This window comes from Molothrus ater, chromosome 3 (genome assembly GCF_012460135.2).
Source record: "Molothrus ater isolate BHLD 08-10-18 breed brown headed cowbird chromosome 3, BPBGC_Mater_1.1, whole genome shotgun sequence".
Taxonomy (NCBI): domain Eukaryota; kingdom Metazoa; phylum Chordata; class Aves; order Passeriformes; family Icteridae; genus Molothrus; species Molothrus ater.
This window is the reverse complement of record NC_050480.2, coordinates 103,533,785-103,549,113: the sequence shown is the minus strand read 5'-3', so window position 1 is coordinate 103,549,113 and position 15,329 is coordinate 103,533,785. Positions and strand designations below refer to the sequence as shown.

The 15,329-nt window shown below is 37.1% G+C and overlaps 1 long non-coding RNA gene across 4 annotated transcripts in view; it reads right to left on the bottom strand.

Moving 5' to 3' along the window:
* The window catches only part of LOC118684826 (uncharacterized), a 279,897-nt gene that overhangs the window by 89,942 nt on the left and 174,626 nt on the right, over positions 1 to 15,329 (bottom strand). Inside the window, exon 5 of one of the 4 annotated variants that reach the window (XR_004979895.2) lies at positions 14,578 to 14,663. The exons of the other annotated variants lie outside the window; for them this stretch is intronic. This is a non-coding gene — a long non-coding RNA (uncharacterized LOC118684826). The remainder of the gene's footprint in view (positions 1 to 14,577; positions 14,664 to 15,329) is intronic. 4 annotated transcript variants of the gene reach the window in all.

Genomic DNA, 15,329 nt, shown 5'->3' with positions numbered 1-15,329 from the left:
AATAAAGGACATGTATGTTCATTACTGGCTGTGGTGAATTTCTTTTTGGATGCTATGTGTTTTAACAGCCCTTTATTCCTGTCTATATGCCTCTCAAAGTGAAAACAGTTTTATTAGATGTTGTGGCAGCCTTCAGATTATATTCACAAAAACAAACAAGATATTACTTGGTGCCAAAACATTTGTATGGGTACTGAACAATCATCATTAAAGCAGTCAACATTAAGCATTCAGAAATGGTTAACACTCCAAAGCATTTAGGTAGATAGAGGTTTCAAAAATAAAAGAGGTTTTAAAACGGTTTTCATCTATCTACAGAATTTTTTTCCTTTTTAATGAAAGTATTTTGCTTATACATAAGATACCATCAACTCATCCTTAAAAAAAGGGAATATGTAAAAGTGGAAATGTTAAAGTGTCCTTTAACCATTGATATTAAATATTAACCCGAATTAAGAATAAAAATAAATGAAAACCCCTGATGGATATTACATCTATGTGTAGCACACTTTTTAACATTCACTATATATGAGAGTAATCATGTTTTTATTCATGCAAATGTTCTTGTAGGAAGCACCTGTAGTGAACATGGTGTTATAATGAGATATGTAGGTCATATCATAGAGAATGACTGTAAAATTTAGCCACTTGATGCACTTGCAGGTGTGAAACATCTCAAAGGCTCTGTTCTGATTAAATGAATTTCAAATTCTGTGACAAGAATTAACATGCCCTGTGCAGGACTGGGTACTGAACACGCAAAGATATTTATAAATTCCTCTTGATGCTCTTAATATTAAGGTAATCAGTTTGCTCTTTCCTTTCCATTTGTAATATTTATTTCATGTAGTACAAGAGATTGCCATTTCAAACTATCTCTGTTTGCTTGGCTAAAGGAAAAAAAACCCTAAGGTTTTCTTTAGTACATCTGTCCCCTAGTCACTGTCTTCACTGTTATGTCTAAATCATGAGACAACACAAGGCCAAGGACAGAATTTTGCTTTGTATATTCTATGTATAAGGTTCTGGTTTTCATAATTTTTTTTTTATTTTCACACCACAGTCAACTTTAACTCAGAGGATAGGTTTCAACATCATGCCTGCCTCTGTCACCAACAGACCAGTGGCCAACAGAGGGACATGCTACTCATGGCCATGCCTTCCCTCCTCCAGGGTTTACTTTCATCTCCTTGCAGACCAACCACTTGGACCCAGAGCAAGTCTCAAGGTACTGCTTTTGTCAAAAGATGCCTTAATTCTCCCTCAGTGTTCCACTTTTCTATATCTTAATCTGACTCCTATAAAGAGTCTAGAGTTACTCAAGTCTGAATGACATTTCTAATCCACCAGTAGTTAGAGCTGAGCCATGGCTCAAGGCTTTCCTTATCCCATAGTCCAGAAATGAAGCTTGGTATCTCTCTCAGAAGCGCCCAGGCTTTATCTGGGCCATCAAGTCAGCCACAAAACCATGCAAGTTAATTGGAAGCATTAAACTGAGAAGGATTCTGAATCAAGCCATGACCGCTATTAGCAACTGAGTACTGGGGTAAAGGTGGATAATAATTTTTTACTATACATAATGATTGTCTTAAATTTGCACATTAGGCAAATCCTCAAACAGTGCATGGGGTCACAAGAAATCATGCTCTGAGGTTCAGCAGTTGCACAAATACACAGAGAGCTTACGTGAACCAGAGAAATGAAACCTGTCCAAGATCCTAAAAGCTCCCAAACCGACATGCAGCTTTAATGTGAGCAACTGTAAGATGATTTATTTTTTTTCAGATCAAATACACAAAGTTCTGAATGTAATTCTGTTAAGCAGTTTTACATCTTGCCACTAGGACTTTTTTTTTCCTCTGTGCTAAGCTTTAATATCCTTTCAAATGCATTAATGTGTCCCTGGAACAGACGCTTAGAGACTCCTGCACACTTTGAATATTTCCACTTTAAAGAGGGCTTTCAATACGTACTGAGACTCTGTGTACCACCTCACTGGCACCAGAGCTTGTAAAACACTAAGGAAAATGCCTCCTTGCCCAAAACACGTCCAAAAAGAAAAATCCTGCTTCAGGTCATCCCACAGTTAAGGAAAAAGAAAAGGTGGGACTATATAAAACACCTCTTGGAGATTTATGCAAATATCTGTTTCCCTTTCAATTGACTCCCATCTCAGAGGTTTGCATTTGAATTTCAGGTGTGAGCAGTTCCTGTACGCCAAACAGAAGCTGCAGCAAAACTGGTAAAATCCAACCAGATTCTTTCAAAAAGCTCTGTGTTCTTTTTGTCTTTAAATGCTATAATGCAGCTCAATATAATGGTAGGAGTTCATGTATTGGAAGGGTTAATTTCAGACAAACAAAATATTACTTTTATTTAAAGGTTCAACATGCAATGTCTGCACTCCGAGTCTCTGAATAAGCCTGAGTTCTAACGAGCCTCGAATACTTTCATTGTTATTGCAAAGAATTTCCACATTAAATATCTAAATAAGACTTCATGTTCCCACCCTATAATGATTCATAGTAAACAGGTAGGGCAGAAAAAAATGTCACTGAAATACTATTTTTAAAACAACTATTTGTTTTGTAATTTGATCCTCTGGACATCTCCAAATGCTTAGTTGAGTAATTTGGTAAGACACTGGTGCTTCTCAACTAGGTTTTATCTTAAAAAGACACACTGGAAGAAAGTCTTGAAAACTAGTACTGCATGCAGCAGCAAATATCTTCTAGTGCTCTGATCATATTGCTGTACTAGCATGCAAGTACAGAATTATCCTACTCTCTGCATGGATCTCAAGTGCACTTTCAAAATGAGTTCTTTCTTTCCTATCAGCACTGAAGCTGCTTGGTAAATGCCTTTTACAGATCTATTGACATTCATGCTTTTAAAATAATAACTTTATGGACACTCCAGATAATGAAATAGAGTTCATGAGAAAATGTAACTGACCATCTACTTACTTGTGGGTCTGAGGAGGGCTTTGCACAGAAGCTGGTAAAATGAAAATGTGGTGCAGGAAGGATGTGAGGATTGATTTGCTATGCAAAGCTGACAAAACTCCATGGGGAATTTTGTAGTTTGATGAAAACAAAAATTAAAGGTAAGAATAACAAACAAAATTATAGTAATAAAAATAAACCACAATACCACCACAGCATGTAAGCTTAAGTGCAATAAGAGGCATATCATCTCTTTAAGTTGAATAAACCCCTTGCAAAAAGAGAAAAAAAAAAGTGCAGATTCTGAGTAGCAAAATCTGTTTTTTCTAAGGGATAGGACTTTCTAAGAAGTTTTGTAAAGTGCATCTAAATGTGGATTAGCACATGTCATGAGGAACAAAGAGAAGAAATTTGAGGTGTACATGCAATTGCAGGGCTAGGAATTTACTGGGATCACATGGATGTTGTGGGATAGCTTCCCCAACTGCAGTGCTGCAATAGGTGGGTACCAGGCCTTCAGGAGGGATGGGCTAGGATGGAAAGGAGGAAGAGTTTGCCTGTATGAGAAAGCAGCAGAGATGCCTGGAGCTCTGCCTAGGGGTGAATGATGAGCCAGCTGAGATTTGTGGGTCAGGAGCAGTGTGCAGGCAGACATAAGCAATGTTGCAGTGAGTGTCTGCTGCCTTCACTACAGTGCAGTGTAGTTTGGTGAACCCCTTTAGGTTTCTAGGACTGAAGAGAGGTGCACAGGAACCAAAATCATCGGATTTTGCATTCTATGCTTACCACAGAAAAATGCTCAAAGTGAGGGCTCTCCAGAAAAGTGCTAAAGACAAAGACTTCTGCTTAACAGTTTGTGCTGTGTCAGAGGCAAGTCAAAGGAGCTTGCAGTAACTAAGAAAGTAACACTAGAAAGAAAGAGCAGAGCTGGAAGTTTGCAGTGTATATTGACAATAAGTCAATATATTAAGGAAATGTAGCTATAAATTTCCTGGAGAAAAAGATATTTTTTCTATAAGTTAAATTCTGTTCCATGTTTTCTGGTAACATCTATTTTAAACTATACTGTACTGTAAAGGCAAGATTTTAGAATGGTCTAAATTAGTCTATGGTGATTACCCACATTGTGCAACTTACTACTGTTTTATTAATGCAAGATTAAAGATAATACTTTACTGGAAGAGATAACAGCAGAATTAACCTCTATTTACCTTGACATAATAAAGATTTAATAAAACATGGGAAAATGTCAATGAACAGCATAATTATTCTAACATGAAATTTAAATGCAACTTAATTCTGTATTCTGCATATTTAATGCTTTAAGATTAGTCATCATTGTTCTTTTCTCCCTCTTACAATGCATACTTAAAAATATTTCAAGCAGACTCAGACGATTTGCTTATTAAATGTATACTAATTTATTTAAAGTTTCAGATGCATTAAACCTAAAACTCTCTTTTTTTTTTTGGAAAGATATTCACCAAACCCCTGCAACCAATATATATCTCCATATCTCACCCTTGTCCAAATTTTTTACTATTGAATCAAAGAAGATCCTTGCAGTTTTATTATATCAGACAGGCATCAAAGGGGCAGAACACATAGGATTGAAAAATAACACAGCTGCACTTTGCAATGGAGTGTTCTGTATCTGGCCGTGTTTTGTTGTTCATGTAATACTTTTCAATAAACAAAGATGTCAATCAACTTTCTTTGCAGCACATCACATTTCAGATTTAAACCACTTCAGACACAGAGCTGCCCCAAGCTCACACGTTTAACAGATAAAAATTCAGCTTTCTGTCAAGGCAGAATACAGTATTGATTGTAGACTGTATTTAGGCTGGTGTCTGTTGGAGCTATATTACTTTCAAACTCATACAAAGTCCACTATGGAGACATAACACAAAAAGTGTTTCTTGATTTTTTTAAACTTTCTACATTGATTAGTGGCAATTTCTAAATAAATGACAAAAGAAAAAAAAAAAAAAAAGCAGCAGCCAGGGTTAGAGTCTATCCAGAAATCAGTGATGGGGGAAGTTACAAAAACACGATAGTAATCATGAAAACTTTGATCACTTGATTTGATTCTAGTGCTTTGCAAATTAGCATAATTATTCAAACATGCTTCATTAAAAATCACGACTGTACAAGTCCTTCAGTTTAATGATCCAAGAACATACAGAATGAGCTAAGCTTTAAATAAATACATCAACTTCGTACTAGATGGCCATGTCAGAGACTGGCAGGTTATTTATTTTAAATAAAATACTGAACGCTCTCTTGTTCCTTGCACAGTGCAGGAGACTGATGACTTGCTAAAAGGTGCAGCATGTTAGCTAGTATATTTTACTGTTTATCCTCACATCCACCTGTCCTTCTCTTGGGATCCCATAAGGTTGGATATCATATCACTCCTAAGATACTGGGAGATTGCCATAAAATCCCAGTAAATCTCCAACTAATTACATTTGAACTGTAGGTGTCACAGTTGATTTTGACCTTTAAAGTTTGGCAGAAGTTTGACAGTCTTTAAGGGGGCCCCACATTCTGCAATACTTTTGCTGTCAAAATTTAGAGGAATGAATAAGCTGCAAAATTAAATATGCATTAAAAAGTAAACAAAATATCCTGCTTATTAATATATAATTTCCCAGAAAAATCAAAGAAATACACTTATCCATGGCAACCAAAATCCTTGAGAATGTGCTGACATTCTCCTAAATCTGTAGCTGACAAAACACCAGTTGGCATCATTGGAGGGTTAAGAGAAACTTAACAAATTTGACAGAGGAAAGGGAAAACAAAATCCAAGTTAAGTTGTCACTCTCTGCTTAATTTCATATATACATATATCTTGAGACATAGCAGGGCAGCTCTTGTGAGTGGCTGTGAGTCAGGTTCCTGTTAGATTGTTATTCTTAACATGGCTGTTTAGTTTGGGACTTTGCTTTTCTAAGTATTGGGTAACTGATTACCAACATTTTATTAATCCACAACAATTATCTCTGCAGTAAAGTATCATTTTACAGCCCCACTTCCACCAAAATCAAACAAAACAACCCTCCCCCCAAGAAACTCCCAAACAACAATAACAGCAACAACAACAAAACCCACAATTGGTTGCCAAGAAAAATACTGCATAAAATCTCTCCCTGCTTGCTTTCCAGCCACGATTGCAAACGTCCTACTGTCCAGACTGTGAAAACCCAGCTGTCATCCAGGGACCTTTAAAAACTGAAACAAAGCCATGTGTCAGCAATACTAATAGCTGGCAGAGAAACTTTGTGGAATCATGGAATTGTAGAATGGTTTGGGTTGTAAGGGTGCCTTGAAGATCATCAACTTCCAACCCCCTCTCCTGTGGGCAGGGACATCTTCAACTACCTTCAAGGTTGTTCAGATCTACCATATCTAACCTGGCCTTTTTATTTTAAAAATTCAAACAGAAATTTTCAAGTCAGGAAATTAAGGATATTAACACTTTTTACACTTAAAAAGTTGGCCTTATGGGTCCATAAACATTGATTTAAATCAAAATACTAAAATACTTTTGAAGAAAAAGGGCATGACATCTGAGAGGGTTCATTATTTCATATGTTTCTGCAAATTCTACATGGATTTTTTAATACAATTTTGAATTAAGCTTGTCTTAATCCAGATTTGAATGTCAGCAACAGATTATTAATGTTATGTGTTTCATACTGTCTACATGTTGTTAGCTATTATTTGCAGAAAGGCAGTTTTTGAAAACTCTTGAACCAAATGTTTTCTTTCAACATCAAGGATTTTGTAGTTTAGGGGGAAAAAAGACACAGTAGGTTACTGTAAACTCACAAATTGTTTGGGAGACAGAAGTCTACAAATAATCATGCACACTCAAGTATTGTTTTTTGGTCCTTAGGGAAAATTTCATATTTATCAGGTCACTAATAAAAAGGATTGGAGAATAAAAGGTTGAGTTTACTTTGTTTTACAAAGACAGGGTAAAAACACTTAAAAGTTGCAAATAAGAGAAATTAATTTCAAAGGAGAGGTCAAAAATAAGAAAGAACATCTCTAAAATTATTTAACTGTTGAGGGCTAGCTATGCTAATTATTTCACAATTCCAGCTACCCTGTGGGGCTGGTCACAAGAATTTACTGCACAAGACAGGACTGGCATTCTCTGGAGATCCCAGTGCTATGTACACCCTCCTCTTTTTAAAGCAGGCTACCCAAGCTCTCTCCCTCCCATTGGAATGTGCAAAATAATAAGAAATGAAAATGTTGATTACATTTCTTTCCTCCTCCATGCTGTAATTTCCAATCCCTTATTTTCCTGGCCTCAACAATGATCAAGCACAAAAACACCACATGGTAATGCAGAGGATTAGAGCATTTCCCACCACCCTGCCCCAACCCAATTAACCTCTTTTAATTAATATTTCTGCTGTGTTGCTTAATTTGCACTTCTTATTCTGGCTTTTCATGCCTTCTTTTCCTCACATTTTGAAGACACGCAGGTAAAATTTGTTAGTAACAGTCTTTGAAAACCAATTCTTTTGTAATAATAATTTTGAGATTATAATGGTTTCTCTGCCATGAATTTAGTGTAAAGACACACATGACATAATCAATGGAGAAATTCACAATGAAGAGCTTAAATTCAGTGGCATGCACCCATACACTCAGTTTATTTAGGCAGATCCTATTGGGAGCACTATCACAGGGCTACAAAAGAAAAGAAAAAGGCCACTATAAAATTTAAAAGTCCTTCTATCATAGCAAAGTGAGAGGTTTTTCAGTTTTAGTCTTTGGGCAAGATTTTCTTATTATATTGCAATAATACTTTTTTTTGGTGACCATGGGGACAACATTTTTGTTCCAGCGGGAACCCTAGATCAAATGATAGCTGAGAGACTATTTTAAATTTATGGAGCCTCAATTTTCAGCCTACAGGTCATTCAAGCTCAACATTTCATTAACGAAATGCTGTCAATATTTCCCTGATATTGCCACAGGTTGACATATGGCATTATTCCAGTGTAAGATTTTCACACATTAGTGACTGGAAAATCAAGAATATTCCCCAAGACACCTGAGGTATGATTAATTCTCTAATAGTCTTTCTGTATCAGTTTGAGAGGACGAGAGGGATCTTCCAGGGACGAAAGAAAGTGGGAACATTAGAAAGAAGACAGCTTTGGCTTCTTGCCTGGAGCACTGACTTGGCCAGCTGCCCCATATGACAACCTTTGCCATCCTGATGCCCAAATAAGATGCCAGCAGCAAGGCAACAGCTTGTAATGTACCTTGAGCAGAAATAATGGCAACATTATCCCATGAAAGCATCCACGAGAAAGAGGAGTTAGTGCTGAGGGTAAAATAAAGGTGAACATCTTCTATCTGTTGACTTAGGGATGGGAGTCTGTCACCATTTTTGAAGGTTAAGGCAAAGTTAGGGGAAAAAAAACAGTTCTGAAGATTTGATAGAGGAAGCAGGTGCTCAGGGATGTCCTTCGCTAAGTTGAGTATTAAGGCCAACTTTCCATGTATGAAATTAAGAAAGCTGGACAGATTTGGCATGTGAAAAGGTCCAGGTCTGGTCCTCATCAGGTGTGCAGGGACGTCTTAGCATTGGGGAAACAGTTGTCAGTGAGATTGTCATTGCTGAGCACCCAAAGCCTCCAGTCTAGAGTATCTATTTTTGTCCTAAAGTAACTGCCTTCTTATAGGATAAAACACATCAACTGCACATGAGCTGGCAGGCTGAAGAACAATTAAACCACTTTCAGGACTAAGTTTTGCAAAACAAACCTCACTTGTTTCTCATTTTCCCAGATTGTTTTGTATTTTTGAGGCATCTACAATCAAAGAGCTAAATGGCTAAAACAACCTAAACACAAAATTTGCAAAATTATTTTCTTGCTGGCTAAGCATGTATGAAGCAGCATCACTGATGAAAAGCAACAGTTGTTTTTTAAGCACTAAAATTTGTAATGGAATTTGTACTGAGCTGAAATTTGTGATGGGAATGCTGACAAGGCCACTAACCAGTGCAGATTTAGCAGTGCTGCTACAACAAACAAAGTAAAGCAGTACTAGTCTTGCACACATATTAGGCTGTCTAATGTATGGAAGTCCACTGTCCCCTTCTAACATGAACTTAATTATTAGAAAGTTGGTTTGGATTGCTAAGCATAGAAATGATGAAAATGAATGTCAAAGACAGCCTGATCCAACACATTAATTTCCAGTTTCAGGGAAACAGGATGTGCACAGCTAGACAGACAGAGACAGATACAGAGAAAGGAGTCCTAGTATTATCAATATACAACATATATTTAACTCATCACATCTCTTATGCTATTTTTCAGTTGTTGTCAATGTGGTATAAGAAATGTTTTTATACCCCTGTGTTTTTATATATGAGTTTCTCTTACTGAAAATTACCTTTGCTGCAGAACAAATCTTTGCTCATGATGGGAAGTACAGCTTAGTTCCCTTCTGTAGTGTTTTTCCCATTCATGTGGGCTCAAGATTGCTGAGCCAGTGCAAGAGCAGAAACCAATGCCTTTAAGTGCAGAATACTGTCAAAGAGACAGAATGGAAACCCAGCTCTTTGTAAGTAGAAAATCCTGCTCTGGAAAAGAAGGTGTGCTGTGGTTTAACTGCATCTGTCAACTAAGGCCCACACAGATGCTCACTCACTCCCACCGCAGCAGGGAGGAGGAGACAATCAGAAGAATAGAAGTAAGAAAACCCTTGTTTTGAGCTGAAAATAGTTTAATGGGTAAAGCAAAAGCCATGCAAAAAGGGAATTTGTCCACTGCTTTCCCATGGGCAGGCAGGTGTTCAATCATTCCCAGGAAATCAGGGCTCCACTACACTCAATGATGACTTGGGATGACAAACACCATCACTTTTAATGTCCACCCCCTTCCCTCTTCTTCCCTCAGCTTTATATGCTGAGCATGATGCCTTATGGAGTGGAATGTCTCTTTGGTCAGTGGGGTCAGCTGTCCCAGCTGTGTCCTCTCCCAGCTCTTTGTTACCCTCAATCTACTCCCTGTTGGACTGGGGTGAGAAGCAGAAAATACCTTGACTCCATGTAAGCACTGGTCAGCAGTAATAGAAACATCCCTGCATCAACAACACTGTTTTCAGTACAAATCCAAAACCCAAAACATAGCCCATACTAGCTGCTGTGAAGAAAATTGACACTATCCCAGCCAAAACCAGCACAAAATGTCTAGGATCAGCCATTACAGACCTTAAGGTCTGGTGAAAATAAAAGTTCTTCTAAGTGCTTTTTGCCAGCAGTGAAAAACAAACCAGAAAGAGATGCACATTAGGGAACACAGACCATCTCATGGCATATAATGGATATGCCAAATTTCAGAAGAAGCTTTTGAATGAGAAGAGTTGGAACATTTTTCCCAGAGGCTCAGTTGCACGTCAAGTGCAAGGCCATCCTCTCCCCTCACCAATCTGCCAACGCTTGAAAAGAAGAGGCGTGTGAGGTGTTCCTGGACATGCTGGGTCGCAACATGATGGGAAACCAGAACAGCATGAGAAGAGCCTTGAAGAAGCTGCACACATGTGGCATACACCAATGGCAGAAACATGTTCTCTAGAGTTCAGGAAAAAATGATCCTTAGACTCTAAAAGCCGGTGCAGCTTTTCTTGTCTCTTGAATGATGCTACTCTGGCTGCATTTAAGCCAAAATTATCAGTAAAACTGGTATTTGACTAAAATAAAATCTTGCAGTGCATATACAAATACAATTAATTCCTCAATATGTAATTCCGTTGAAGTTGTATGAATTTTACCAATATATTTCTTATATACAAAGAAGTATTTTTTCTGTGCAATGACTGAGTGGATGTGAAACATTTGGTTCTTTCCAAATGAGCACCCAGGGTATATCCTCTTTGAGGTTAGAGGCCTAGCTGTCTCATCAAAACAGCATTTTTCATGGTTTCTGCTTGTACTTTCCAGCAATGTTCTGATAAAAGTATAGCTTTTTTTTCTCATAGCACTTATTCATCCAGATTCAATTCAGTACATACACATTGCTGACAATAACAGAGATCAGAGGAAAAGATTGCTGAACTATATTCCTATTTGTCAAAGGAGATGCTCTTTCTTTAAAAAAATAGATTTAAATTGCTTTCTTCTCATTTTGATCATCATCAGAATTGACCACCAAGATAGAAGCATAAACTTCAAAATTCAGGTTTGGTCTGAGCTCACATTCAAAGTTTTGAGATACTTCAGGATGCTAATTTCAGGATTTTGATTTCTATCCTTGCAGAGATGAAGTCTCATCACATTGTGCAGATGTAGGAATATGGCCAAACTCCAGACCCCACAGGTCTTTTACATTCAGGGTGATTGGGCAGATCCACAATCACAAATTTCTGTAAAATTGCATGTAACTCTGTGGCCAGTGTGATAGTATAACTGAATAATGTTCACAATTGATACTGCCCAGTAACCAAACTGCATCCAGCTTTTCAGACCAACAGAAAAGTTTCAGGATCTGACTATACTGAAAAGAAGAGCATCCAACCAATTTATAAACTTCCTATTGGTCTTTAAAGCAGAAAACACTATGAGTGGGTTGTTAGATGAATTTAGCAGCAGGGAAGCCTGCAGCTCATCAGCTTTCTCTTCCTCAAAAGTACTTATTGCAGTCAAGAGGAATTATTGCTGGGGTTCTCCAAGCATGGTGATGTTTTTGTTATAATAAAAAACTGAACAATGCAATCGCACCCCCCACAATTATCCTTTTTGTTTCTCCATTGCAATGATGCACTCTTTATGATGTGCAAGATTTATAGAAGCTTGTTCATTTATTTATGATGACCACAAAGTCTTCATCACAAATTCATATTTTGCATTGGAAGAAAAAGACTTTTGCAGAAATGCTGGTCATGCTGTCATCAACAGGACCCTTCTCTTTGGCTCAGCAGTTTCACAAGAATTTTCTCAATAAGCTCCAAATAAAGAAAGAGGCCTGAATAAAGTCTGAAGACAAAACTTTCAGAAGTCCTATCCTGCATGTGAGCACACCTAGGTGCTGATGATCTATGACCCTGTGAGGAAATGCTGGTGTTTCCTTACAATCATTGTGGATCTTTGATCAGGCTTGGAAGAAAAAACTCCTAGCCTCTGTCGGGCATCTCTCTCTCATTCCTAACCAATATGTGGAGCAGAAGGAGAGATTTCCACCAGGGCCTGCACAGCACCAGCAGTGTTAGTGTATACAGTCAGTTTTAACTTCTTAGTAACTATTGTCACAATCAGTCTTCCCTACACATCCAGCAGGAAATATCTGGCCATCAGCACTGCTGAGCAGCATCATAAAGTAATGAATTGACATAATGATCAGTAATGGAAGGAAAATGGTTGTATCTATATCTATAAGAAAAAGAGAAACAGACGTGTGACATTTCAAAATTTAAATTTTCCTTCATTTTTTTTACTATGAAGTATCTGAGAAAGGTAGACAAGAAAAGCAACTTTTAAGCCAAATCCAAAAATGGTCATTTCAACAGAAACAATTGACCGTACAAGAAATAATCACACTTCACCTCACTGTTGATTTGATTCTTGAATGTGCTTGGTGTGTAAAATAATGCAAGCCTATAATAACAGAAGACAGGTAAAAAGATTTCCATTTTCTGTTTTGCTACTCCCTGGCTGGAAGACCAAAAAGATATTTCCAACCTCTAGATTTTTTTTTTATTTACAACCTACAAAACAGATACAATAGAACAGAATCAAACTGTGACATTTAATTAATATTTGTAAAGCAATGGGACATCAGTAGACAATAAGAATTATATATTTACCAAGTACACATTTTGTTCCCCACAAAATACATCTGTCAATATTTGAAGGAAATGCAAGATGTCTTTTATTCTGCTCTTGGAATGAACCTATTTCCCTTTATAAAATGTGTTCCATTTTATAGCAATCTTCAGAGATTGGTTCCCCCTATCTTCTCACTGATTAATGCCTGAAAAATGCTTCTGTGTTTAAAAAAGTGGCACAAATGGGGTGATGACTGCCCTGAAAATAATCACTTAACAGGCATGTTATTCACATGATACTGATAAAGCCCAGTGTTGTTTTCCTTGGGGTAAAAGGGGCTTCTTCCCTTACCATACAAATAGCATAAAATATGCAAATGAATCTTGCATTCAACAAGTCAAATATTCTGCATGTTTAATTTACAAGTTAACAAAATTCAAACCATTTCAAGAGCTACAAGCATACCATAAAATAAAAGACATAGGCACATGACAGAAGCTGTACTTTTGTTCATTGATAAATTATTTTCTAGAATTCGCATTAACAACCACATTACTGAAGTGCTCTCTAGCCCTCCAGTGTTACAGTTCAAGGTAATATGTGACAGATTTGAACATTCTTAAGGAAGAAAATCTCCAGAGTGTGTAGATGGCAGCTTTGCTCACTGGGAGATTACAGTGGCTTTTATATCTGTTACAAACCTGCAGTTACACTGATAACTTCAAAAGTGGAATATTATATATCATGCTAAAATTCCCCACCAGCCCATTATGTCCTTTCTTTGTTTCTTCTATGCTTTTTTTTTTGCCTTTTTTTTCTTTTTTTTTTCTTCATTTAGCTATTGCTGGCTTGCCAGAGATCTTGAACTTGAGAAAGGTTAGACATCACAATGCTGAAGCAGTTTGTGAGCATCAGCAGATTTAGCTTGTAATTTCATTGATCTATGTGGGCTTGCTGTTTGCAAACCAGCTGCTGCACTGTTTCCCCACAGCTACTGATCTGAGTAGCATTGATTTTTTCCCTTACATTAACATAGCATTACTTCTTTAATGGGCATTAAATGACTGGATGTAAATACAAACAGGGCTTCAACAACAAAAGAGGGGAAAAAAGCATTTTTTTTATTATTTAAAGAACTCTATTAATATTTTTCAGGAAAAAAATTTAAAAGCATGAGTTATTGATCAAGATAAATGCTATTTTTAGTGTTGTGATTTCCACACATTTCTTTTGCCAAGCAATAATCTTTTTTCCTCACTGTGTTTACTCATAGTCCAAAACGTTGCATTTATAAAGATTGCCTTTTTGGCTCAGTAAAAATGGTAACATGGATTTTTTTAAGAAGCATCATAGAAAGCAACACAAAATCTCTTCATTTATTCTAAAATTAGATGAACCCATTTCAGTTTTGAAGGAGATATCATCTGTTAATTCTCATTATTTTTTTAAATAATTAATGGACTTCAGTTTAGAAAGAGTGGATGTGAAATTTGCAGCGCACCATGAACTGAGTATCTCACATATAATATACTTAATATAGGGTCATAGTATTCACATGTGCTACTTTAGCCCTTTAGTGGGTGGTGCTTTAAAGAATTTTACAGATTCACAGTTCAATGCAGTGTAGAAAAGACAGTAGGGAAGAAAGTAAAGCAAATGATAAAACCCTGACCAAACTCAAACCCCAACCCCCAGAGCCAATTTGCTCACTTGTGTGTTAACCCAATCAGCCAAGGGGTCCTGATCATTTTTAGAAGCAGGTGACAGCCAGCAGAGATATCCATACCAGAAGGAGATGCAGGACTGAGTGTTGTTCCTACTGACCTTCATGAAGAAGAGATGGGATTGAGAGTGCTGGGATGTAACAGGTGAGAACTCCCAAACACCAGTGGTGGGTTACAACTTCTGGGCTGCAGATGACAGTGGGCAACAGTGTCAGTGCCATAATTAAGAGTGTCTCAAAAACACAGACATTCCAGCAAGATCTAACAAGAATGGGATTTACTTTTAAGTATTTATGAAGGAGGATTTTTATCTTTTATGATAAACGCAGCTCTTGTTCTGGTCATGCAGCTGGATTGCCCTGAGGAAAAGGTCCAGTGACCTGACAGATGGGAATTCCTCATTCTTGTATAACTCTGTCCACTCCTATACCTAGAGAGAGTAAATCATTCCACATGGCTGCTGCAGGGATATCTATTGTATCCCTACTCAGAGACCAGATAAATTATTCTCAGTAGATTATAATGATGTAAAGTATGGTTCTGGAACTGAAAATAACCCATAAAATGAGTACCAAAATTTATACTTATCCAATATAAAATATATGTGTGTCAATCTCACCAATCTCTCCTACCCTCACAGTCTTCTTGACTTGACTAGCTAACATTAATGCAGTTTTAGAAGATAAAATTTCCAAATCATTAAAAAAAATATTAACACTGAACCCTTAGAGCATCCTAATATTAACCTCTTTACACTTATAGAAGAAGACTTTCAGTGCAAGTTTTTCTCTATCATTTACTCAGTTTTTATTCCACTGAAAGATTTTGCCCCTTACCTCAGTTATATTTTTC